Below are 27,354 nucleotides of genomic sequence, written 5' to 3' on the forward strand. Positions count from 1 at the left end.
AAATCTCCTCAAGCACAGAATGAGTCCATCTCCTTTCTTCTTGTTGCTTATCATTTAGGATAAGAAAACAACCCCCACCTATCTAGAACCACCTTTCATGTAGTTGTAGAGAGCAATAAGGTCCCATCTCAGAATCCATTTCTCCAGGATAATCAAGATCAGCCTCTCCTCATAGGACTTGTGCTCCAGACCCTTCACCAACTCTCTTGCCCTTCTCTGGAAATGCTGCAGCACCTCAGTGTGTTTGGGGTAGTGAGCAGCACAAAACTGCACACAGGATTTGAGGGAGGCACCATCACTGGCAAGTACAGAGGGACAATCATACCCTCATCCTATTTTCAACACAGGCCAGGATTCCAGTGGCTTTTGTCCACCTGGGCACATGCTGGCTCCTGTTGAGTGGCTGAAAACCAGCACCCTCAGGTCCTTTTCCAAGAGTTAGCTTCCCAGTCACTCTGTCCCAACCTTGTAGCACTGCCTGTGGTTTTTGTGACCTAAGTTAAGGGTCCAGCACTTGACCTTTTCAGACTTCATACAACTGGTCATGGCCCATCGACCCAGCTTGTCCAGACACCTCTGAAGAGCCTTTCCCTCATCCACTAAACATATCACCTTGTCATAAGAGGAGATCAGGTTGGTCCAGCAGGACCTGTTTCATAAAACCATGTTTGTGCTGGTTTGATTCACTGGCTGTGTACTGTATACACCATGTAATGGCAATCAAGAAGATCTTCCCCAGCAGTGAGGTCAGATGCACAGGCCTGAAATTACACAGATCCTCCTCTCAAACCTTTTTGAAGATGGGCCTCACATTTTCCATCTTGCAGTCAACTGAAATCTCCCTGCCAAAGTTCTCTCTTCAGCCAGGCTGGCCTGTCTCCCTGCTGGGTCATCTTTTGGCATACGGGGTCAATCTCCTCCTGCAGCTTTAAGGCTTCCTTCTTGAACAATGTCCAAACTTCCTAGACTCCTTTGCTCCTCAGGACTGCCTCCCAAGGGGCTCTCTCATCCAGTCTCCTAGAGGTCAAGGTCTGTCCCTCTGGAAGTCCAAAGTCGCAGTCCTGCTGGGCTCCCACCTTGCTTCTCAAAAAATTGAAAATTCATTATTTTTTAAAAAAATTGAAAAGTTGTTTTGTGATTTCTGTGACCAAGAGGTCCTCTGACCATATCATCATCCATAAATGTTCCCAAACAGCAGATCCAGTGGGGAGTCTTCCTAGATGCTTCCCTACCATCTGCATCACGTAGTTCTCTTCCACACACTTCAGGAACCTCCTGGTCTGCTTCCTCTCTCCTGCGTTGCATTTCCAGCAGATGTCTGTAAAGTCGAAGACCCTCATGAGAACAAGTGGTAGCAATTGTGAGACTTTTCCCACCTGCCTATTTTTTTATGCATCTTTATCCTATTTTTATCTCTTGATATTGTAAAATTATACTGCTTGAAGATATAAGGCATTGTTCTAGCATCATAGATCTGATATATATTAGTATTTGCTGAGCACACCTTATCAGCAAAGACCACCGCAAGTGGAAGTCTTTGTACCTGAGACCAGTAACAGCTCAGAGCAGCTGTGTGACATCTGTCCTGTGTGACAGATCCCTTGGGAACAAGTCCATCAGCAGAGAGCAAACAGTCTGTGGTAGGAGTCCTTCAGCCATAAGGTCCTCTGGTCTCCTGTCCTCCTCTCTTGTCTTTCACTATCCAAACTGCATTTTTTTCTGGGGTGTCAGCAGCACTGGTTTGAAAGTTACCTAGGCAGTCCTTCAGACTTGTCCATGGTCTTCTGCAGACTACAGCAATCCTGAGCTGAAAACCTGATGCACTGTGTCTTTCAGAGGTTTAAGATGATGTGTAAATATTTTAATTCTGGCCATAGAATGCCTTTTATCACTATCTCCCTTTGTCCCTTTCTCCTTTTTTATTTCTTTCCTTTCTGCATCTCACTCTTCTAACATCTATTTAATTATACCCATAGAAAAGAAAATGCTGATATCAAAAGAGCAATTCCCTCTTTTGATTTCAAATTCATTTTCCCCTCTCATTCAAGAGAATAGAAATATACAAAGTAATTTGGTATATAAAATGATTCCCCATAATTTTAATCCTTTTAAAGTGCTTATGGAGATTATCACAGTTTGATTTATTTTGACAAGGGGTGGTAAAAATTGTAAGAACAATAGTCTACTAAAAATGTTTTAAGAGCCTGTTGCTGTGTTACAGGAATGAACATTTCAGGTGTTTCATGGGTTTGGGGGACGATTTCCTAATACAGCTAAGTGAATTAAAATAACACAAGGAACAAGCATTCACAATAAGTAGAAATGGACACCATTTTGCTAATGCTTGAAGACTTTTTCCAGTAGTTAAGACATCATATTTTTCTGTTCTGTGTCTTCATTTTATTGCATCTTCTTTTGCTTTTCACAGATCAGGCAGCTAGATGTCAGAGCTATGAGGGAAATCATAGGATTGCCTAAGTTTCTCAGTCATACGGCCTGCCCTACCAAGGATTTGGGTTTGACCATAATATCAAATATCTCCCAGGCAGAATCAGAGGGAGGGGCAGAGGCCAGCCCCATGTGCTTCTAGGTCTTACCTCACCTCCCTTTCACCCAAGATTTCTTTGGTGTGATGAAGTTTTGCCTGTTCTGAATCGAGTGTAGTAGCTCAGTACCCAAAGGATAAAATGCAGTGTCTGAGAATGTAGTAACAGTGACAAAGAGCATTCTCAAAGTCAGACCATGCACTCAGCTGCTCAGAAACATCACTTTCCCACAGAGAGAATGGGTCTCACCATGTAATGTACACAAGGCTTACTCAGCCTTATACAGCAAGGTTTATTCAGCAGTAGCAGAGGACAGGCTGCTCCGTAACCCTACCATGCAGGTGCAGTCATTTGGGATGATCCATGTCAGTATTAGGAGTGCCACCATGGAAAACACCACAGTGATAAGTGTGTGTGTGCAGTCATACAAACTCCCCCAGTCCTTTATCACCCAGATGTTTAGTGATCCCAGCGTCTTACACTGGAAGAGGAGAAAGATGAAAGTGAAAATACTAGTTTTCCAAGACCATTAATTATATCACACATACTAAAGTCATGCTACCTAAGGTGTCAAGACTCAGCCTTTTTCATTGCAAGAAAATATTAAAAATATATATTAAGTTTTCATGACATTCATTTCCCCCTTTTATTGTGTTTATGCTTTTAACTTTGGGTTTATTAAATTTTTCTCATTGAAGATGCTTGTTATTTGTGATGGATAATATATGCTGTTCAGGATAAACCTGAGCTTTTAGGAGATGGTATTTCTGGAAAATTGAACATCAAAAGACCCCAAAAAACCCCAAAAAGCATGAAAGATACTACTGGAAGAGCTTAGCATTGTGAAGTGTGTAACAAATAGAATTCAGAAAGTAATCAGCTGTTATCATAAAATAATTTATTAACTAACAAATCTAAATTTAAAATTATTTCAAAGAAATAGTGATCTTTGCAAATACATTAAAACAGCAGAAAAAAAAATTAAAAGAGGAAGAGGGTGAATAACAGGGCAGGCAAATGACTGATCTTTCTGTGCAGTTTTCACTCGAGCACGAGAAGAATGATTACATCCCTACAGCAGTCTTCAAAGTGTTGGAGTCAGAGAGTGGAATAGGAAATGAACTGCAGTTCAGTGACCCTCTGTGGCCTGAACAGTGGGAGCTGGTAAGCACAGCATTTCCACTTTATTCACTTCTCTTTTTTTCAGCCACTGTCACTAGAAGGCCTTCCCACACACATGCTTTTGCATCTTTATTGTAACCTGAAAAGAGATAAATGTAGCAGATGTATCTATGTATAGGTGGATATAATCTGTATCAGTAGATTTCTCAATGCTCTACATACACACAGGCTTATTGCACATGTGTATGATACAGCAATGAATAACTACAATTTTCCTGAAGAAGTCTGCTTTCCAGTTTGAGATAGAATACTGAGCCATGAAAATTTCTTTGTGTTTCATTAGGAATAAAACCACAAGTTGGTAACCTAGGTCTGCTTGGAGAATAGAAATAAAGTACCACTTTCAACCTGGTCTGTAATTTTCTGCTCCCTTTGTCACAAAGCATCAACAAAATATGCTCGGTAAAATTTCTCTCCAGGAAAGGGAAACACCTTATATAAATAGAGCTAGAGTATAATGTCACTAGAAGGATGCTTGATCCTCTCATCTTGATCTATTCTCATGTTATATGTGAGAAGCATAATCTAATTCTTAAGAAAATATCTAATGCACATCAGGGTGTGCGTTAAAACTGCACCTCTGCTATGACAGGATAAATGTGTGTGTAAATATACCCAGGAGGTAAACCTGCAAGATGTTGCAGTACATGTACCCTTGTGGACAAGTCAAGAGGCTACTTGATGATCCAAGTGAGATTCTTTTTCATGTTTTTGTTTTGTAACTGGACATCCCTTGATCTTCGGGACTTCCAGACTTTTTAATGTGTTTATTTTAAGAAAGAAGTGAACTATTAATCACATCCAGATTTACCAAACTTTTTACTAAGGTTCAGAAAGAGTTCAGACAAAATTATCACTTAGATGCTTAGGGAAATAGAGGACTGAGGGAACTGGTGGTTTGTTGGGATTGTTTTGTTTTGGTTTTTTTGTTTTGTTTTGTTTTTTGTCAGATTATGATGGCAAATTATCTATTTGTTCGCTATGACTGAGGGAATCACTGAAAACTGTCAAGGAGAAAAATTGAAAGTGAAGCCTGCAGTCTGACTTTTGTGCTTGTGTATAAAAGATTTCCCTGTATTTCTGCTAAAAAAAAATTCAAAATTTTCTTAGTATTTCTTTTCACTGCAGCTTCGGTTCTTTGTGATGTCATTTGAACTCTTGGAGCTGAGAAGGTGAAAAGTAGTTTTTGCCATCACTGTAGAATGATAGAATCACAAAGTGGTTGTGATTTCAAAGAACCTTAAAAATCATCTAGTTTGAACACCACTGTCAAGGGCAGAGACAGCTCCCACTAGTACAGGTTTCTCAAAACCACATCCAACCTAGCCTTGAACATTTCCAGGAAAAGGTCATCCACAGATTCTCTGGGCAGCTGTTCCAGTGTCTTGAAACTGTCTGTTTGCAATGTCTCACAGCAAAGAATTTCTTCCTAATATCTGGCCTAAATCTGCTCTCTTTGAGTTTAAAAATATTACCCCTCTGATATCAATACAGGCTCTGATAAAAAAAAAAAACAACTCCCTTCCCATCCCTCTTAGAAGCCTCTTATGCACTCCTGAAGGCCACAATAACATCTTCCCAGAGCCTGAACAACCCCACCTGTCTCAGCCTTTCTTCATAGGTAAGATTCTCTATCCTTCTGATCATTTTCATGGCCCTCCTCTGGATGCACTCCAACATTTCTTGTACTGGGGAATCCATTGAATGTAATAAAACTGAAAAAGTGAGAGTGTCATTAAATAAAGAGCTATAAAGTATGCTTCCAGACAAATCTAAACCATCATTAACACTGTGGTATAAAAGGGTGCAGGGTTCTCAGTGCCTATTACAATGTCCTTAATGTCATTTTTCTTTATTATGAGTAAGGACTACAAGGCAATAAGATCTATTTAGGCACTCTCTTTACAACAAAATTTATCTTCACAAAGCTTAACAGAATCTTTTGGTCATATTGTGATATGAGAGAAAAGTGCCTCCAAGGCCAATAAATCTCTGTTTTTCACAAAATCTTTCTGATATGAAAAGATATAATTTTATATACCTTTCAGAATTTTGTTAAAATCTTGCATATCCTTACAGTATTCAGAAGTTACACTTCTCTTTCTCCTATTCCATTTTTATCTGAAAAGACAAGATACACATTTGAAAAGAGATATGCAGAGAACATGAGTCTAGCAGTCTGTGTTTTTGGAAGCTCTTTTTTTTTTTAATTGAATTTTTGTCTATTTTCATATGGTTTTCACTAAAATTCTCAGTAGTTTTACAAGAGACTAAGTCTTCATTCCTCTTACATTTAAAATCTGCATTTCACAAAAGAAATGCCTAATATAGTACTCCTGAGAGCCCAACAAAGAAACTCCTAAATGAATAATTAAGAGGTGAATTAATGTTTTTATGATTCAAAATCTGGGAATATAAATGGAGGGATGTTGCGTCATCATGTGGGCTGCAAACAGAATAAAGGGTTATGTTAAATGAACACTGAAAATAGAAACTTTGCCTTTTCCTCTACAGTTCCTTGTTGAAGCCAACCGCTTGATAATTACTCTTGACTATTTCCAAATCCCATCACAAGAACTGTCTTTTCCTCAGCCAAGGAATTCTAATTCACTTCTGCTCTAATTAAAGAATCAGACCTTTCTCCTAGGACTCAGCCTTTCCTGGACTTGCTGTTAATATCAAAATTTCCCCACTTGTCCACTTCACCCTCAATATCTGGGCTGTATAAAAATTCTTATGTCCTACACAGCTTACTTATATTTATATGTAAGAAGAGTAATTCAATCCCTCCCTATGTGTTGTGATCAAGGCCCTAGATCATTCCTTGCACGACTCACACTGCATCTGAAATGATCTTCAAGGACTCCTGCTGGCTTCAAAGAAACAGATTTTGTTTAGCATTTTAGCAGAGCAGCTTTACTAAAGAACAGCTCTGCAGCTTTGGAGCATGGCACTCCTTAAAATAAGTGGAAAATGTAGAAACTGTGTCCTTCCTTCATAAATTTGATTCTGTCTGATCTCCTGATGTGTGTTCACACCAGTGGGCTCTGTCTGTTATCCTTGAGTATCCAAAGGCTCCAGCTGATAGGGTCTTTTTTTATGCAGTTTTCTCCAAGGGACATACCACCCATTGAAAACCCCAGTTTGTTGTATCACTGAGCACCTTTTTATGAAAAGGGGATGACCACAATATTGCACCTGATGTTCAGGACAAGAAATAAGTTCTTGCATCTGTGATATTGAAAGGACTTCATCTGAGCAGCAGGGAGTGTACCTTAACCTAAAAAGAAGGAAAAAAACATTTCATTTCCTTAGTGTTTCCCATATATAATTCTAAACAAGTGCTTCAGCCTGTAGTGATGGAGGGTGTTACAGTCTGATCTGTAGGCACTCCACTCCAGCAGTCTTCAGAGTGCTTTGACAATAGGACTAAAGGCTGTGGGCAGTATTCTCTGCCCTCTGTAGTGCAAAGCTTTGGTCCTCACTAGGTGGGGTCCTCAGTAGGATTTTGTGTGCCATGATATCAGGAGATAAATTTGGATTTTCACCTGATCTTTTACAACAGAGGAACATCAGGTCTTTCTCTTTAATGCAACATCTATATTGTTTGCATCTAATAACTGCACTTATCCTCAGTATTTGTTCACATAACCCAAATGTACTTTTTTTGTAATCTCGCTTATCTTTACAGTGTTGGAGGTGTCTTTCCTTAATTTCACCACTGCTTTGTTGTAAGTTCTTTTCACCCTTTTTCCTAACTCTAGTAAAGGACTTTGGGTCACTGCCTTATCAAGTACATCTTTTTTGCTTCCCAACAGGGTAGAAGGCTACATCAAACATCTCTGCTTTTGGCTGGCTGGTGTCTGAGTTTGGCCTACTGTGGCTTTGGCCAGCACATCTGACCTACAATTCAAATTCCTCTACTTCTGGAGCATAGCATGTGTCCTTTACAGATTCCTCTGCTGAGCCTATCCTATATGGATAGGCTGTCTCTGGACTAGTGCTGCACTGGAGCTTTCTGGTGGTTTCAGTTCCCTTGACTTAGGAGAGCAAATGCACTTTTTACAGGCAAGGACACACACAGGGGATTGTGGCTGCAGTAGGTAGGTTGTTATGACCTGTCCTCAGAGGAGGAATCCCCACAAGAAAAGTGCATGACATGTTCCATGTGGGTGTCATGTAAAACCAGCTGTGAAGCCCCTTATGACACCTCCTTGAGAAGGGCTGCCTTATGTGTAAAACTGGCCATAAACAAATAACACCTGCAGTCCTGCAAAGGGCCCCAGGTCTCTGTGTTACTCTGTGTCTAATCTTGTCTTGCAACAAGATCATCACACCCAAGACTTTATTACATGACCCAGTGAATTTCAGAGGCTTTCTGCTGACACCCAGCCCTTCCTGGTAGGGTTTTATTTTTCTGATGCACATTCTGAGTGTTCAAATTCCTCAAGGCACTTCATTTGCAAAGATCAGCCCTGTGTCTATCGTTGAAACAGTCCTAAAGTTTCTTTTTTTCCCTTCTCAAAGTCTCCTCCCCATGCTGAAATAGCATGTCACACTTGAATCAGATGCTTTCGGGTGAAACTGCTGCTGTAGTAACCTGCAGGTTCCCCACCCTCCAGTCAGCATCACTCTGGTGGTTGGTAAGCAGAGAGTGGACACAGAAGCAAGGCTGGCCAAAAATCATAGAATCATAGAATGGTAAGAGTTGGAAGGGATCTTAAAGATCATCTAGACCCACCATTTTGATAAGAAACTCCTCCTATTGGACCAGGTTGCTCAAGGCCTTATACAGCCTTGTCTTGAGCACTGCCAGAGTTGGGGCAGCCTCCCTGGGCAACCTGTTCAATGTCGCACTACACTCACAGTAGAGAATTTCTTCCTTATAAAATCCTTCCCTCCTGCTCATTGCTTTAAGAAAGGACCAAAATTAACTTGGATGGAGCATTTTCCACTGTTTCTGCTGGTACAAGCAAAGAGTGTCTCCACAATACACTGCATAGACAGCCCTAGGAGCAGCTGGAGACCCAAAGGAAAAGAAAAAAAAATTCTGAGCTGGTAAATTCTGAAATGGTGCTCAGGAGCACTGGGATGGTTTAATGTCTGATTGTGGGTTTGGTAGGGCTTTTTTTTAAATTTGCTAAATAACCAAATTATTTACTTTTACTCATAGGGTAATATTGTCTGTTAAATAGCTGCTACCCCACAGTTATGAGATAGGAGTTCAGAAGACATTAGCAGGCCCACACAAAAGCCAGTTATAGAGGAGATTTTGTGGGTAAAAGCATGGCTGTTAAGATCAAAGCTTTTAAATAGTCAAAGACCTTTTTCCTTTTGTGTTTGTTTGGGGGGTTTTGGATTTTTTTTTATTTGATTGGATTTTATGGTTTTGTTCCCTACTAGTGGAGTTTGCACCGCTGTAAATACAATTTATTAACACAGGTTGCTGCTCAGTCTGAAGTAAGCCTCTTCATTCCTGACTGAAGAAATGTGCTGTGCCTAAGTCTGTTGCTGGAAGAAAATTAAGACAGGTTCTCAATCTAGTGCTCCCATTTTGCTCCTTAAGAAGCAATTCTAGTAAACGTCCTATCTATTGCACAGTGCCTCCCCCATAAGACAATGCCAGTGAGTGGATCGGTGTCCTGAAGAATGGTACAGAGCTAAAAACTTATCTTTGGGGGACGTAAAGTTTACAGTCTGCCAGAAGAAGAGGGATACACAGGCTGCACTCTTTTATACAGGCAAAGGAGGTAATTACCCCAGGGTAATGGGACTAAGATAAAAAAAAAATCAGAAATATTTGTATATATAACAAAGTGCACATTCTGCAAAAAGTGTGAACCATTATCCTCAATGGTCATGCAAGAGCAGAAAAAAATGAATGATTACTCTACATTTATGTGTGTGTGTTTTCACAATCTTAAAAAAGTATATGCACATTCAGGAACATATATCTTCATGAACAGATTAAGTTGCATGGCAGCTGAGCCCTGCAGAGTTCTAGTCCTAAGTAAAGGCAACCACTGAAAATGAGGAATGAGCCATAAACATGGTTGACTGTGATATCTATTTCTTTTATGTGTGTTTATGTCAACAAATGGTCTATCTAGTAGCTCAGGACACTTCTTGCACACTTTTCTCTAGACTGTTACTCTATGAACTTATTTAATTAGTGATTTTATCTGATAAGACCATTTTAGGTCTTTCCATGTTATCCTGGTGAGGCAAAAAAAGAGAGTGATTTGCATGGAAATAATATATGTGTTAAAAGTGAGCTCAAGTAATTTAAGGCCAATATGCTGGAGCTAGTTGCCATCATCATAGCTTGAATTAGCTGTTGGCTAGATCTTTCCTGTAATATTATGGGAAATGGATAATGGAGAGCCTGAATAAGTGAAACAATATGAAAAATCAGGAAAAATATGTAAATTCGAGGTACAGGTGTGCTCATAGTGAATAGTTTTAAATGAAATAAGTACTTGGTGTTTTAAATAAGTGAAAATAAACCATTCTTTTCAAATATAGTTGCACATCTAAAATTATTCATAATATTTTTCACCATTTAAGTTACATTATATGTGTGACACAATAGTATATGACACAGGAGTGCCAAAGGATATCCAACATAGGAGTTTTTTGTAAGATTTTGAAGTATTGTCAAATAAACAACTCAAAAACATTGACATCAATTAGTTATCTACTCCACAACCAGATTTACTTGATATTTCCTTACAAGTGGAAAAGCTAGTGTGGAACAGATACAGATAGATACAGAGTTGTTCATCTGTACATGAACTATACCTGTTTAGGCCTGTTTTTCTTAGGAGACTTAAGACAACACTTACTGAGATTGGTAAAATGGACAAACCTTTACACTTTACCAAATTACTAAAACAGGAAGAAAATATTATGACAGAAACAGTTAAACAGAGGACAAACTCGCAAATGTCTCTGTTTTGCATCTCTTATATCATCAAAGATCATGAACTCTCTAAAGTATCTGGATCATGAAAGTGAGGAATCTGGAGAACTGCCCCAAATACACTCTTCAGATACTGTAAGAGGAAAGAAATTAATTTGTTCTAAACAGCATTAAGTAATCTTGTAAATAAGGAAATTGGCTATTTGGGAACTGCCAACAATTTAGGATATATTGTATTTTACCACAGTCCACTCATACCCTATTACAATACTGAGCATTCTCAAAGGTTCCCCTCTACATCAAAAAGAGGTTCCAGATCTAAAACTTTACAACAGCCCATCTGTAATTCATCTGTAGTTCATATCTTCTAAATCCACCTTCTAGATTTTCCCTTCTGTCTTTAGGCTTCAAGCTGTGAGACGGTGCTGTGGAGAGCGATGTGCAGAAAGCATCTGTCTCAGCTCTGTCTGTCATGGGACACTTATTGCTGAAAATGTGGTGCTTATTCTCTTACCCTGAGAGGCTATACTTTGATGTTAGATTTGGCACTCTGTGAGGGTCTCAATCTTTCATATCTGGAATACAGAACAACTAATGGCAGGTGAGGAAAGCTAAGCCTTGTCACCAAAATGTGAAAAATTGGCTGCTACTAGCATGGAAATGTAATGTCAGAGCAGGGTTGCCATCCTGGTTTATGTGCTCCTTTTGTGGTATGATGAACTGAAAATCATTGCATGGAAGGAAACCTTTCACTGACTTAAAACTACTGAACTATAGAAAATGAAGCAAGTGAAGCCTGTGTTTTCCTCCTGAACTTCGTTAATTTTTGCATTGCATCGAATCTAGCAGTAAATCTTCACTGAGGTTCCTGATCCTTAGTTCCAATGGTTCACGTCTATCTGAGCTGTGAATTTTCTTGGAGCTGAAGAGATTAGACTAGTGTGAAGTCTGCTCCAGAGACTATGGCACAGCAACTTGTGCTGACTGGAACTTTCTCAAAGAAAGCTGTAAAAAATGTAACCACATTGTCCCTCTGAATGGATAAATCAGTAACAAAAGGGTCATGGAAGGATAGACTTGCTATTTTAAGCTCATGTTCTATTCACATTTTTAAATCAGTGTATTGTGATTATTCTGCAGTACTTTTTGTCCTTTCTAGTTAGTGCTGTAGAGATTACATGGTAGCAAGTGTTTTGATAGTGCAGGAGCTTTCCTTAATTAGATGATTTCATCACATTCTATAATAATAGTTTGAAACAGGAATTCCTTTAGATATAAAAACTCTTGCTATTTTGGTGTTGAATTCATGGGCTTGGTATCTAACTGTTCCTGTTTCCCCTTCAAACATTACTCACAAAAATGCTTTTCTTGCAAAATCAGGCAGACTACTCAAATTTTCTAATGAATGTTATTCATTACATGCTACTATCTCAGATATAGTACAAGAGAAATTTTAATGACAACATTGTTAAATGTACTTTATTGGCTTATGAATATGAAGCACACAGAGACAATTTACAAACAGCCAAACAAACAAAAAACAAACAAACTATTTGTCCAGTGTGAAATCTGCTTGAATATCCATTGTATACAAAGGTATTTATTGTTCAGCTTTTTCTTTATCTCTTAAAATTTTGACTCTCTCTTAGCAGGAAGGCAGGATGCTGTGGGGGTACCAGTTTGAAGGGATTACACCAGGAGATATCTGGTTAGGCTGCACTCACCCTTTTGCTTCCTCAAGCATGTGGAACAAGGATATGTGGGCAGCATACTCTACAGCATTGATAATGTGATCATACAGAGAAATCCTTGGGTTTAGGCCAAGGCTTCCAAGTTTCCCAAATTTGGGAAAATGGTTGGGAAATTCCCAACCATTGTCAAGCCTCAATATTTCTCATGAATCACCATGTATCATCACAAGCTGCTGCCCTTACCACTGAGGTGCACCTCCCTAGCAAGACCTTACAGGCTTTTAAGCTATTTTCATGCTACAGATTTTAAATAATTACTGTTTTTTCTTAAATAGAATTTCCCTGTTTCAAGGCTTGGAACACATTTTACCCCAAAAGTTGGTAAATTTCTGAGATATTTTATAGAGTACTTTTATAGTAGCAAATAAGGAAAATAATGGTAATTTATGACTCTTCATGTATCACAAGATTTTATTCTGATAAAGACAGTGTTATGGTATCATGCAGAATGGAAGCATGCCCCCAAAATGCACCAGGATATTTTGGACAAGTAAGTCCAACAAGGTACATTTTTGTTTGATTTAGGGTTCTTCAGATTGATACTAAAGCCCCTTTTACTCTGTCAGTTCCTACTGTATAATCTTTCCTGATTCTCTTTTGTGTGTGTGCATACTTCATCAGGTACACACCATCTTTTCAACATAAAATCAGACTATTTCATGACAGCATCTCCTTTCAGTGTGCTTTCTGCTTTTTCTCTCCTAAAAGCAAATGAGCTTTCTAAAGTTACTGTATGAGAACTTTCCCATTTCAAACTAATAAAATAATACTATTTGTGGTATTTTAGAAATGGCTTTAACTCTTGCACACAAGGAGTATTTGTTCAACTATAAAGAGGAAAGTAGCTCTTTGATAACATTGAAAATTTTGTTATTTCAAAATAACAAATTACACTGTGTCTGCAAACATTGATTTGCAAATAAGAAACCACAGGTGAGGTGAGTAAATGATGAGTATGATCAACCCTTTGTTTGCTCCTTTTAATTGCTACCCTTTAAATTTCTGTTAAGTAATTACTGTTACTATCTGGTTTATACTACTGCATGGGATTAATTCAGTGATATTTTAATGATAACACATTTTATTTCTACCTTGTGAGGATTAAGCCAGTGTTCAGTTGCTGAATTCACTAGCTGTAGTTTTGCATTAACATTAAGTACTTAGTTAAAAATAGTGAAAGGTAATTATATTTAAAGTTAACCTATATAAGGAATTGAAATCCAGCCGTTTAGTACTGTTTGAAACACTTATAAAAATACATTGAAAGTTTTGCATTCGAAGATTCATGGCTTACATATTTTACAGGATTACACCTCCATGTTAAAAAAAATAAGAGGAGAAATGGTGTTGATGGATGTCTATAATTATATACTATTCCATCAATGCTTTCAATATGCAGGGAATTTTCAAAATAAGATCAGAAAAGTAGTAGCTAATAAAACACTTTTCCTTTTTCATGCTACCAGAATATTATCCCGAATTTTGTAGATAAAAATAACCAAATAAAATTAATTTTTGATATGTATGACATTAGAAGAAGGGTGGAGGGGGAGGGGAAGAAACGTGTTGCTCTTTTCCAATTGTCAAAACATGAAAAAGTAAGATTAAAAATAGTGAGCTCTATACTCACACTCCAAATAGAGATTTGATCCCTAAAATAGCCCCATCTCAAAAAGCAGATATATAGTAAAACAATTCTTATTTAAATGTTAGTGTAATTTTTTTCCCAAAGCCATTATTAAATTCTCTTTCTAGGATTTTGAGAATGGTAATTATTAATTCATACATGTAGCTTTTTAAGATTGTTCTTTTGGTAAAAAAAGACAAGGACTTACCACATCTATTATGATGAAATCCAGTACTCACATTAAGAACATAATAATTAGTAGTATTAACTAGAAAGAAAATTAATATTAATTAGTATTAAATTAATATTAAATTAATATTTAAAAATGGTCTTGCCCCAGGAGGAGTTCTGTCTGTAAATTCACCACGAAGCATTTGTAGCACTGCAAAGCAAAGCCTTTATTATGTTGCAGTATTCCAATACTTCATGCCCTTGAAAGATGTATATGTATTTAGTTGGGTTTTCACACTGAGACTGCTCTTTATGGGCAAACCCTGCACACCCATGGGTTTTCAGTCCAGCTCTACACTAGATGAGCAAGCATTCAGATGAAGCACAGCTGAAGTGAGGAAGGTTATAGACAAAAGTGTGATTCTGCTTAACATCATTTGTTTAGTTCAGTATCCTGTATGGAAATCACAAGAAATTAAGAATCTCTCCCTGCCATTCTTTCAGTGAACTGAAATGGCCAGTGCTCAGCAGAAACCAACAGCAGTAAGGTGAGATGTGCCTTCATAGGTATATACATACCTCACTAAAATGCTGATTGTCAAACCATTATTCAAATTAGGAATATATTTCCTTCATCATCTGTGAACACAGCAGCAGTCACACAGCACTACCTCATGTTAAAGCATCTGAAAATTGCGTGAAATAAAATTCTCCTTTTCATAAAGACAGAGTTCAGTCCCAGCATTCAACCCAAGATTCTTTTGGGAGTCATTCAGGACAGAGTTGAGAATATAGGGAGAGGAAGAGCGAGACTTCTTCACCAGTCCTGCAAACGTTTTCAGGAATGTGCCTTTCTCCAGGACCACAGCTGGGCCCTATAAATAACCACTAACATTAGTTCTTTCCTTCAGGTGGTCAGTAGCATTACTGCAGTGCTGAACACCCAGGACTTAAGATGTACCATTCTGTATAATGACACAATCATTACACACAGACCTTGATTTTTTTACCTTTCATTTTTCAATGAAAAATACATTCATAGAATTGAATTAGAAACATGTATTTTTAAAACTTGTTAACATGCAGAGTTAACGATCCAAAAAGTAATGAGGTATCAGGATTCCTGCTACCCATAAAATACTAATTCTGATTGTTATAGCCTAGATTTACAGTATAGATTTTACTTTCAGCAATCAAAAGGCAGATGCAGATGGAATAGACTGTTCTGTGTTTTGAACTTGTAGGCACACAGAGAGCTTCATTTTAAACTCATTTATTACGTACCTGTGCAAATAACTTGTGTTTTGTCTAATACTCCAAGCAAAGTCTTTGCCTGTTAAAAAAGAGGCATCAGAGCAGAAAAAAACATAGTGGATTAGAGAAAGGATAGACAAATAAATTCAAACAAATAATTTTAAATTTAAAAAGTGAGAAATCAAGACTTTCTTTCCAGCTTTCTCTTTCTTAAACTAAAGTCAGCTGAACCTGAAGAAAAGTTAGGAAGAAAAAGAAAAAAAAAAAAGAAAAAATAAAGAAAAGAAAGAAAAAAAAAAGCTTGAAGAAAAGTTAAGTTTTCATTGTGGTGTCACGGACACCAAGGCTTTGTAGCTATCACAATTGTTATTTAAAATGTGCTTTATGTTGTAAAGGAAACTTTATTCTAGTATAATAACTAGAGTTGTTTTTAACAGATTAGAGCAAGAAACAGCATGAAGGAATCTACAGCATTTTTTTCACTGGAGTACTGTCAGAGAAACTAACTTAGTCAATGCTATATACTTTTTGAAGTATTAGTGGCTCAGCTGAAGGCAAATACCATTTTCCCTGTTTCAAAAAAGGAATCGGAATCTGAGTTTCCCAAGCTGCAAGCTGGGGCCTTCCAGACACTGGCCAAAGGGAGTCCCAGTTGTGTCTTGCAGTTATTCTGCCTTGTAAAAGTTATAATGATCACTCCCTATTGTCCAAAGAGAGTCAGGCCCTTCTCCAGTGACTGGAGTACAGACCCCACAGTAATCCTAGGGTCAAGTTCTTGCTGCAGTTATGACTTAGTATTGGCAAATTTTGAAAAAAATTACAACTCAGCATGGCCTCCATTGTCTTTGGCCTGAGCTGTTAACATGAGACATGAAAAAGAACATAGAGGTTGGATCCTGGGTCTTCAGTATGACTGTTCTGTAATCCAGAAAGCAATTTTCTCTCACTGTGAATTCCATTATGGAACCTGAAGAAGTGGATCCAAGTGTTAATTTTTCTGGTCTAGGTTGGGTTTTTGTGTTTTGTTTTCTTTTTTTAACAAGCTCATTCCCACGATGACTTTGTATTTTGATGACTTGAACATTCATGATGAAAAACTACTTCATGAAAAAGATTTCTGACCAGTTATAATTAATACTGTTTTGTATTATACTGTTTAGTGATTTTTTGAAAGTATGGCCTTAGGGATAATCTTTTAAATAGTTTCTGTTAATTGACAGTGTTATTCAGACATCTTCCTTCCACCCCAACCCTGGTAATAGGCATGAGCTATATTAATGCAGTAATTACTTAAATCACTTTTTAAAATTTCCCCCTTTTTTCAAAGGGCTTTTTACTTAAAATGTTTTGTAATGCTTTTATGTCTCTGATTCTTTCTCAAGTAACAGGTTTTTCATGTATTATTTGGAAAGAGACATTTCAGAATCCCTCTAGAATTATTCAGTTTGGAAAACATTCTATAGACATAATTTGCTGGAGGCAAGCTAGCACTGCAGATTAAAAGTTTACAAGAAGACAACAGACAAACCAGTATTATTTTAAATCAGACTGAAAGAGAAAAAGTACATTTCTGCTAGGCCCCAAAGACCTTTATTTAGTGTCTTCTCAAAAACTAAAGTATATTATTACATACACAGTAAACTATTGATCTTCACTCATTTACTGTGGACTCCATTAGTATTCTTTTCTCAACACCACTAAGGGGTCTCACAGATTTTTAGGAATTCTTTTCAGCTTCACTAGAATTAGCAGGTGATTCATAAGTGATATCAAATTAAATCCAAAGGGGAAAAAAAGTTTTCTAATCCTTTCTACTGGGTATAAAGCATCTAAGGTCAGACAAATAAAAGTTTGTCTGGGGTAAGAAGCATACTGATACTGTTAAAAATAAAAAGAATTAGTAAGTAAACAAATGAAGAGCTTTGAAATCTTCCTTCAAGCCATCGTGAAAGAATTCATTCATTCTTGGATATGAGTTTCAGTACATCATGATTTATTTCAAAGTAGGCTATATGGGTACAGCAAAGCAGAATACTGCTTATCTTCCCTGCCTTGTAATTATTATGCACTGTGATTTTAATATATATATATGTATATATATGTATATGTATATATATACGTAGGTATATGTATACTTATTTGCTGTTTTGTTTCAAGTGGAATGTCTTAATTCTTGCTTTCATGATAAAATGAAATGTTAGTTGTTATTGTCATTGCTTTGCAAAAAGTTTCATTCAAGTGCATGGTTTTTTGAGGTACAACACATTAGGAAAATTAGCAAAAATATCCGAATCATAAAATGAAACTATGATGCTAATATTTTACTATCATCCCTAAATCATAATTTTTCATGAATAATGTTCGATGAGGTCAAAATAAACCAGTACTTCCAGTGACAGCTGTGGTACTAGATGTTTACTTTTTAGCTGCTCAACTTGAGACACCTAAAGCTTGATAACCCCCTCTCAGGGTACTATGTCATGTCTGTACTGGTTTTGTCTGGGACAGAGTTGACTTTCTTCACTGTGGGTTGTATGAGGCTATGTGGACCATATAATTTGTGACCACAACTATGTTGTTAACACAGGGATGTCTTAGCTATTGTTGAGCAGCATTTACACAGACCCGAGGTTTTTCTGTCTCTCACCCAGTGAATAGACTAGGGATGACAAGGAGATGGGAGGGGACACAGCCAGGACAGCTGATCCAACTGACCAAAGGGATATCCAACACCATATGGTGTCCTACTCAGTGTATAGCACCAGGGGGGCAAAGAAGGAAGGGAGGGACTTTCAGAGTGAGAGCACTTGTCTTCTCAAATCATTATTACACAATAGGATAGAGCTCAGCTTTCTTGGAGGTGGCTGAACAACTGCCTGCCAATGGGAATTAGTGGATGCATTCCTTATTTTTCCCTTGTTTGAATATGTAGTTTTGGTTTCCCTGTTACACTAGTTTTATCTCAACTTATGAGTTTTCTCATTTTACTCTTTGAATCGTCTCCTATCCTAGTGTAGGTGAGGAGTTAGTGGCTGCTTGGGGTTGATCTGCCAACCAGGGTTAAGCCACAACAGGTTTCCTACCAGAAGAGCAGTTCTTCAGACATTTAAACTTCATGAAAGTGTCAAGAAGATTACAAAAGTTATTCCCTGTTACTAAAGTTCCCTGACTTTTCCTTGTGAAGGGAAATTCAGGAAGTGACTTGAACCAAAGTGTGGAATGTGAGACTTGAAATTAGGCCTCTGTTATTTATCAAAAGCTAAAAATTCCTTCTTTGGATCATTCTTCCTTTAATGTCTCTGTTCTCTTGACCCTCCTTCCAGTTCCTAAAAAACCACAAAAGTTAAATGAATCACATCAAAGCTTGGGATATGACCAACAGACTCTCATTTCTAACCAAGCCTCCTAACCCTACCAATATTTACTTCATATTTTGCTTCATATTCAACTGAGTTTCTGAAAGTTACCTACTTAAAATAAATTCCTAAATCTCAGCTTCCTTCACCTATTTGCACTTCCCAGCCACACTGAGCCTAGGGATTTAATATACTCAGCCTAGTAGTATCGTCCATTCTTATGGGGATGGTTTGTTCACTGATAGGGTGAAAATGGTTTCTCAATTTACCCTGAAAGTACAAAACACGCAAACCTCTGTTAAAGTTTTCTGCATGATTTGTAGGGGGTAGCTGGTCATCCACTCAGATGGATGTGGATGCCACCCTACTATTAATGCTAAGAGAAACACTGACTAGGTAAAAAGCTACCAAGGAGCTCTTTCTCTAGCCAAGAAGAAAAAGAATAGGAAAGCAGGTAATGGGAGTGCAATATTAACAGTATGATTCTTTAACAGTACCTCACACTGCCAAATGGGGGAAGTGGCCTCATGTGGCCCCATTCCCTTTTCCCAAAGCCATGGAACATAGACTTGTGCCATTCTTCTACACCCTTACTGCTGTTTTGATAGCCTTCTTTCCTGATTTCAAGACATGGTGTTTCCCTCCTCCTTCAGCTCCCTGCTCTGACCCTGCATGGAACTTACCTCCCCACTGTGCAGCTGCTCTCATTTCAGGGGGTGCTGCCACCAAGAAGCACATTTGCCTTCATGTGATAAGATTGCAGGGAATTCTTTCACTGATGCTACACAGCTAATGAAAAGAAAAGGTATGAAAGCTCCTAAGATTTCCATTTCCATAAATCTTGCCTAAGGCTCCAGCTGGAGCTGTCCTAGAGGGGCCAAGTACAGTATAGTACAGTATATTCCCTTACTCCTTCTTTAGCCAAATAAATTTTGTTGATGAGTCATGTGGGCACTGCAGAACATTTCAAAGTCCCATCTGGCAGAATAAAGTCACTCTCCTTCAAAGCATAGTGCATCTCAAAAGGTTCAGCATTTGGGTTTGGTTTGAATTCACGGATCTTTATCTGAATTCCCTGAAAATGTACAACCTTTCTTGCACAATTTCCAGCATTCCAGATTCTAGTTAAAGCCACATAATAACACAAGAAACTTGTTCTCCTGCTATTTTTGTCAAAAGCAGAAATGTACATCAGGAGGTGAGGGAAGAGGATGAACCTGAATATATCATAACATTGAGTAAGATTTGGTTCAGGATTTGTTCTAGGGATCAATTGAGGATTCTATTACATGACACGTCTCTTGTTTAATTATTTATATTACTTTGGGGGCTGACTCATTTCATTTAACAACACCTTCATACATCTTATATTTCTACTAAATTATCAAGTCAACTTCTGTTTATGTTCCAACCTGGCAGCTGTGTCTCCTAGTGCAGCGATCTTTGATTTCAATGGAGCCTTGTCTTTGCAAAATGCTGTGTATAGCCCATCATTTCTCATTTGCTTCAGTTCTTCTAAACTATTTCTATGGAGAATGTGAAATGCAATGATTTTTTTAAATATATAATCTTTGAAAAGATTATATTTAGTATCTCAAGCCTCAGCTGAAATCTCACTATGCTAATTTTTTCTAGAAAGGTTTAAAGCGCCTTACAAATACTTAAATATATTTCTTCTCCTGTTGGAATGCTTGTATTTTCTTATCTGCATGACTTTGGTTTAGCTAGGAAATGATTATATTTTGCTTCAGTTCCTGTCTGGAAAGAAAACCTCCAGAACACTTAAAAATCTGTGGATGAAATGTGCACCTCTGTTTTAAATTCATTCCACTGGCTCTGTGAATGCTGGATCTTTTTCAGGTTTTATCACTTAGAAGATTAGACCGAAGATAGATCATGGAATATCTGGAAATATCTTGCAGGCTGCCTTTCATTACTTCAAAGTCATCCCAATGGCTCATTTTTTCACAGTTGCTGATAGATGGTGTAAAACCTAATTTTCAGAGCTACTGGGTATTTTCTGGCTCTCACAAAGTGGAAAAGTAGATGATCGGTGTCAGTTCCATAGCTCTCTCTCTCTGCTTTCCACCCATCCCCCAGGGACTACATTATTTATAGTATACAAACGTAACAAAATACCTATTTGCTAAGAATGATAACACCTTAAAATGTATAGATTATTTTTGGGGCTGCGTCCAGTGTGTCTGAGGGCATATTTACACCATTTCTATTTATAAAACACTGGTTCTAGGTGTAGTTTCTATTCCAAAAGCAAAATGAACTGTTGCTTGCTAGTGCACCAAGCATCAAGAACTGATGAAAAAGTAAGGTATTTCCAAATATCTAATTTCCTATTAGGTAAATTTAATGCTTCTGAAATAATTTAACATGATCTGCCCTAAACCAACCCCTGTGCATTTTGCTCTTTCTTCAAAAATGTGCAACCAAAAACAGTGTGGAGAAACATATTAGAGGTAAAGGGCAACTATCTAACATTTAAAGTCTTAATCAAAAAATTAGTAACAGGAGAGTGTCGCTTGCTAAGCAATGTTTTATTTAACCAGTTCCAGAATAATGCACTGTTCATGATGAGTAAAGACAGTGATAACATTGTCAACATGGTTATTTGTCTATATGGAAAAAGAATTGTTAGAAATGCACAACCATATCACAAACTGGTCAGTTATCAACTTATCATGATAGAAAATTAAAATCTATAATGATAGAAAAGAAAAATTAGAGGGAAAAGTGCTATAACTGTGATGTAGTCATCCGAAGAAGGTCCGTAAATTTTTTGTTACCTTAATATTCTTTGGTGAGAGGCAGGCCAGTGAACACCAAAAGTACCAAGGAAACCTTGGGAAGTAAAAAAGAGAAAAAAAAAAAAGGGGGGGGGGAAAAAAAGAAAGAAAAAAATTGGTTTTCCAAACACCATTTGTTATGATATTAAGTGGTTTCATGCTTTAGTTTCTTCACGTTATACTCTCACTTCTGAGTGCAAACTTTGCCGATGGCAAAGGGAAATACAAAGTGTTGACAGTTAACTATAGCTGGCCACCTGGCCATCCATTACACCCCAGATGTGAATTGTGAATTCTTATATTCTTTCTATTTGAGGAAAATGCTTCCTCTGATGTTCTTGAACAACACTTTTCAACTGGAGAAACCCACAGATTCCTTTTTTGATGGGCTCGAGGTTGTGATGGATCTACAGAAAAATTACAGGGACACAGAAGAACGAAGGACTGTGTATATTTTTGCCATCTGTCTGCTAGTAAATTGTGGACCCATTGCAGTAACTGTCTGGTCCATTTAAACCTGCAAAATAATTATGTTATAGGTAGATTTTTGTACACTTCATAATGAGTAGTTCAGCTGGGCTGACAAAAATACTTCCTCAATATGAAATACCTAAAGAGTGTGTAAAAATGTGTATTCCATATAAAGCTGTTTGAAACGAAGAACATCTGAAGTCAAAAATTTAACCTCTTTTCCTGTACTCCATATAAACACAGGCACAGCACCCATCTAACAAATAGAATGCAAAAGTACAATTTTGCACTCTGGGTGTCTGAGACCAGAGAATTGAGCCTTGGCTCCCACATCCTGCTTTAGCAGGGTCTGGGTCTTCCTTCAATTGCACAGTTGATGCTGCTGTACTTTGTGACCCTTCCTTAAGGGATCAACCTGCTCATCAGTTTCACACTTCTAGACTGGAAAATCAGTCCAGCTATGGCATTCTCTTGGGTTCTTTAATTATTCATAGGAAATTAAACAGCTCCTGTAGGATTGTCTATATAACCTGATGGTGATGACAAAAACATGGGATGCAGTTGAGTTTTTTGGTCAGCTTGAGATGCCATGGAAATGTGAATCTTGATATTCTACATACTGCATGAACAATCTTGTCACCAGGGCAAAGTTCTCGTCTCTTAATAAAATAAAATTTCTGACCATATCACAGTCCTAGGAAAATGGATGAGAGGGAAGCTGTACTGTCTGATTTATGGGGCTGAAATAAAGGAAGTGGCTACTACACCACTAGTCTGCTCTCTCTCTCCATTCAGAAATGTATGAGCAAGTGTGTGAGCAAAAACAGTGCCCCTATCAGTTTCTCAGGGCATGGGGAGGGTGTGACTTAGATGGCAAGAAAGTGGAAAGACAGACTGGCTTCCAGTAGTTTTATTTAAGTCAGATTGTCCATACATCTCTTTAAAATTCAAAGTTTTATTTAAAACTATATTTTCTATTACCCATTTATTACCTTAAAGATGTTACTCTTGCTTGTTACCAAGACTCCTTTATATATTTTGACCTCAAAGTAGAAAAAAAATGACGAGCTCATTGGCACTGTCAGAGTGACAGAAAGTATCCATAAAGTAAATGAGAATGGTGTGGGTCTTTCATTTCTAAAAATCCACAGTCACACGTCTCTTCATCTGCTTCGTGCCTCTTCATCCAGTTTTCTTCAGAAGCTCCACTTAGCAGCAGTGGCACCTACAGGATGGAAGGCAGTGGAGGCTGCTATATCTCAGGCAATCATTTCACATGATCAGAGAGATGCTCTACTGCATGCTGACAGTAGACTTGGCATTAATTCCTAGTCATTGCACAAAATTAAAATGCATTTTGTAATTTTGATGCAATATCTGGCACACCAATAGCTTGCTTCTGCCTTAACTCCACACTTAAGTTATGCATAGCGTTTGCTGGAAGGAAAGGCTCTGTTTGCAGGCAAAGCTGAAAATTTACCACAAGACACAAGCATCATCTAACTGCCAAAACCAGGTTTTTTTCTTGCTGGCAAAGAATTTTTTCCCATTTTTTACCTTTCAGGCTTAACTATTAAGTATTGATTTAAAAAAAAAATAATTAAAAGTGTACTGTGGGCTAACCTCATGAGGTGTACATCTTGTCTGGCATGATTTTTTCAAGTCCTCAATTTTTCATCTTCACAACAAAGTAACATTTTCCCTGCTTATCACACTACTACTGAAGCATGAATATTAGGGCTCGTAACATTAGACGATTTTGTTGATCTTCATGAGTTTGCAGTGGGGACTTCAAGGTCATTTGGTCACCAGGGTTAACATTTCAGCAATGAAAACCAAGAAATGCTTTCAAAATAGGTGGGTATTTATTATGAACATTTAATTTCCCCAAAAATGCGATACTTGTTAAAAAGTATTGAAAAAATAACTTCTTGTTTCCTTTGACATGTCCTTTCTTTAAGCATTCTTCTTAACTTGCTGCCCCCATGACCTCCTTAGCAGCAGATACAATTCATTTCTTATGCAGACTGACAAAAAAGATGCATGGTATATGGCACTGCATATCTTTACTTCATTATTTCCTCATAGCAAAGACTTGAAACTGTAATGTGTGAGAAGGAAAAGGTGCCAACATGACATTTACTACTGCTAATATGAATCTGATTAATTCTACAACAAGAAACATCATCTTAACTCTTTATCTTCTTGTGTGTGTTTTTTGTTTGAACCAAATTGATAAATCAGAATATTTTGACAAATAACATATACTTGCAGCTCTTGTTGAAACAAACAATATCACAACCTAGTCATTTGCAGTAAGTTTATTATAAGGGAAGCAAGAGGCTGTCTTTTAACAATATTTACATTCATCTACTAAGCTGAAATCTGTTTTATATAGTACATTTACAATATATTTAGCCATAGTTACACTTTATTTTTAGGACAGCACAGTGAAAGTTAGAAATAGTTTCAGTGTGCTTCACCATGCCTTATTCCACAGTGTTGTGATTCACCACATTCAGAGAAAAAGACTTTCTCATAAGGAGGTGTTACTCAAGTCTAATTATTCTATTTGTGCCTTTTTTAGTAACACAGAATGCTTTCTTTCTGTTTAGAACTCGTGCATCCAACAACTGACTTCTTTATATCTCAGTGATGAAGCTTTTTCTTAGTTTATGCAATCAAAATTATGTAAATAATTAATTTTTATTTGTCTTGGAGTCTCAATTATGTCTTAATTGGTTTTGTACTTCAAAAGATTGATTTTTCTCTTCCCATTTACTGGCGGACAGCGTGAAAAAAATTTCATGTTGCAGTTTCACATTCTTCAGTCTCATTTCTTACTACTTGCAGGTTTGGTTGAAATGTCAAATATCTAGAAACTGTGAAAAGTACCATAGAATGTGCCGATGTATATACTTTTAGGGAAAATGCTTTTCATCAAGGGGAAAAGGGTAAAAAAAGAATTGCATTACAAGGAAGGGGAAAAAAAAGCCCTGAGCATTTGATTTATATACATGTAACGTTTCCCTTATGTATAACATATATATTTAAACATTTATGAAAATTGTAAAGAAATAACCCAGAACATTCAAACACTGATATTTTTAAATGTAGGGTGACAAACATTGGATTCCAGTGTTTGATGGCCTTGTGAGTAAAATATTTTCGTTGGATTTATTTTGTTTTCTTCCTTTATTGGATCACATTTAAAATGTCCATAGAACTATTGCTGTGAAGAAAAATAAGCTGGCTGCTAACTCAACTGTCTGGCCATAAAATATTGAAAAAGGGCAAAAAAAAAAAAAGAAAGTGAGAGAAAAAGAATTTATGAACCAATACAAGAGGAGGATAAACAATGTTTTGCCAAAGTCCATAGGCTATTGGTGAGTAAGCAAGGTTAGGACTGGCTGTTGCTTTGTAATACCAAAGCAATACAAATAACTTTGAATGCAAGCAAATGACACATAGGTCAGGATTTTAAATGTGAACACATGCTCCAGAGGAAACCATACAGGAATAAAAGTTGTTCCTGTTTTGTTAGTTTAGATTCTGAAAGAAGCTTTTGTGTGTAAAGATGTAACACGATCCCATGCCTGGAGCCATGCCCCGTGGTACACAGACTGCTGTGTTTGTCCCGGAGTACCAAAGACAGAGAAACTTGCAGCCTGTCTATCTCCAGCCTGGCACTGGCTTTTGTGAAATTTGATTTACTTTTGCCAGAATGGTACCAAAAAGGACCTTTCTTATCATTCCTCCGGGGGATTTAGCAGGGAGAGTGTGAGCCCTGCTGAAGGTAAATCTTGATGATCATTGCTTAAAAAAAAAAAAAAATTAAAGAGCAGTTCTGTTTCAGTATTATAAAATCTCCTCTTTGAATACCTTCCAGAAATCTGCTGGTTTAATTTCTTAGTCCCATCTGTTTCTCTCTCACTGGCTATATTTGTTAGTATTTCCTCAAGCAGCATGTTGTATTGCCCTTACTGTGCTGGAGGAAAAGGGCATAGATTGATCATTTTACAGGACAGGGAAACGTTTATTTTGGGCTGAAGTAGAGTGCATTTCCTCTTTTCCTGGCCAGAGTTATAGAAAAAAATTCACTGGTGAAAAAAAAAAAAAAAAAAAAAAAAGAGGGACAAAAAAAAGAAGAAGAAAAAAGCACAGGCTGTTTTGGTATACCAGGGGAAAAAAAAAAAAAAAAGAGGCAGCAATGTCAGGAGGGCCATTAGGCTGCTTATCTGTCTTTCTAGTTTGGCACGTGAAAGCTCCCAGCTCAGCATGCCATGTGTCAAATCTATCATTTGATATGTCAGGAACCATTATTCCCTCTTTTGTCACCAGTTTTGACCAAAGGATGAAAAATTGCTGTCTTACACAGACAAAATTATTGCTGAAAAAAAGGGCAACTATGGCACATAGGAGTAGGCCAAGGTGAAACCTGGGGAAACTCTCCTTAGATTAGGTCTGGGTTAAGAGAATATTGATCTGTGTGCTAAAAACTGTTGATCTCTCTCTGAGCAGAGGATGACAAATGGTAGCAAACAAAAAATTGAGTGTCTCCAAGGACATTTGAGCTGCTCTCTGTTTTCTATGAGTATTTGTTTGGTTTGTGGGTTCTGCTTTAGGGATTTAAACTAAAATAAGCAAATATTAAACAGAACGGAAACAGCCATAAAATGGTACAGTGAGAAACTACAGGAAGACTACAGTCACATAGAAATTATACTGAGTATTAAAACTGATAAATGGCTAAATAGTAAGAAAAAGCATGTGTTCACTGTAGAAGTAAAGCATATTATAATTTTTAGGTGTTTTATTATAGCAAATGGGATGCCAATATCCTATTGTTTTGTATTAATTTCTGGAACAAGAATTTCAAGCATTTTTAGAAGCACAAATCTCATGATGCTGTGTATGCGTGATTCATAAACAAATTTTGTTAAGAGCAGTAAAAAGCAGAGGCTCCACAGCAACTTGAGCATCTCTTGTTATCAGCAGCAAGCTCTCCTTTTCTTCATTGAGCATACCCAGAAATGAGACAAGTGGAGGAGAGAATTCATCTCCTGTACTCAGATCAGAGAAATAGCCACATCAGTTGACACAGTAAGCCCCCAAGCAAGAAAAATACCTTTTTCACCTAATTGGAAAGAAGAGGTAGGAAGGCAGGTAGAGACCTCCAAGGAGAAGAGAATACTTTGCTGAAGAAGCAGATTGTGGCCAGGGTTTTGTTTTACTTCAAGTTTTATCTTTAGATCTCTGAGCTTGAATGAAGT

Source organism: Cinclus cinclus, chromosome 2 (genome assembly GCF_963662255.1).
Source record: "Cinclus cinclus chromosome 2, bCinCin1.1, whole genome shotgun sequence".
NCBI lineage: Eukaryota > Metazoa > Chordata > Aves > Passeriformes > Cinclidae > Cinclus > Cinclus cinclus.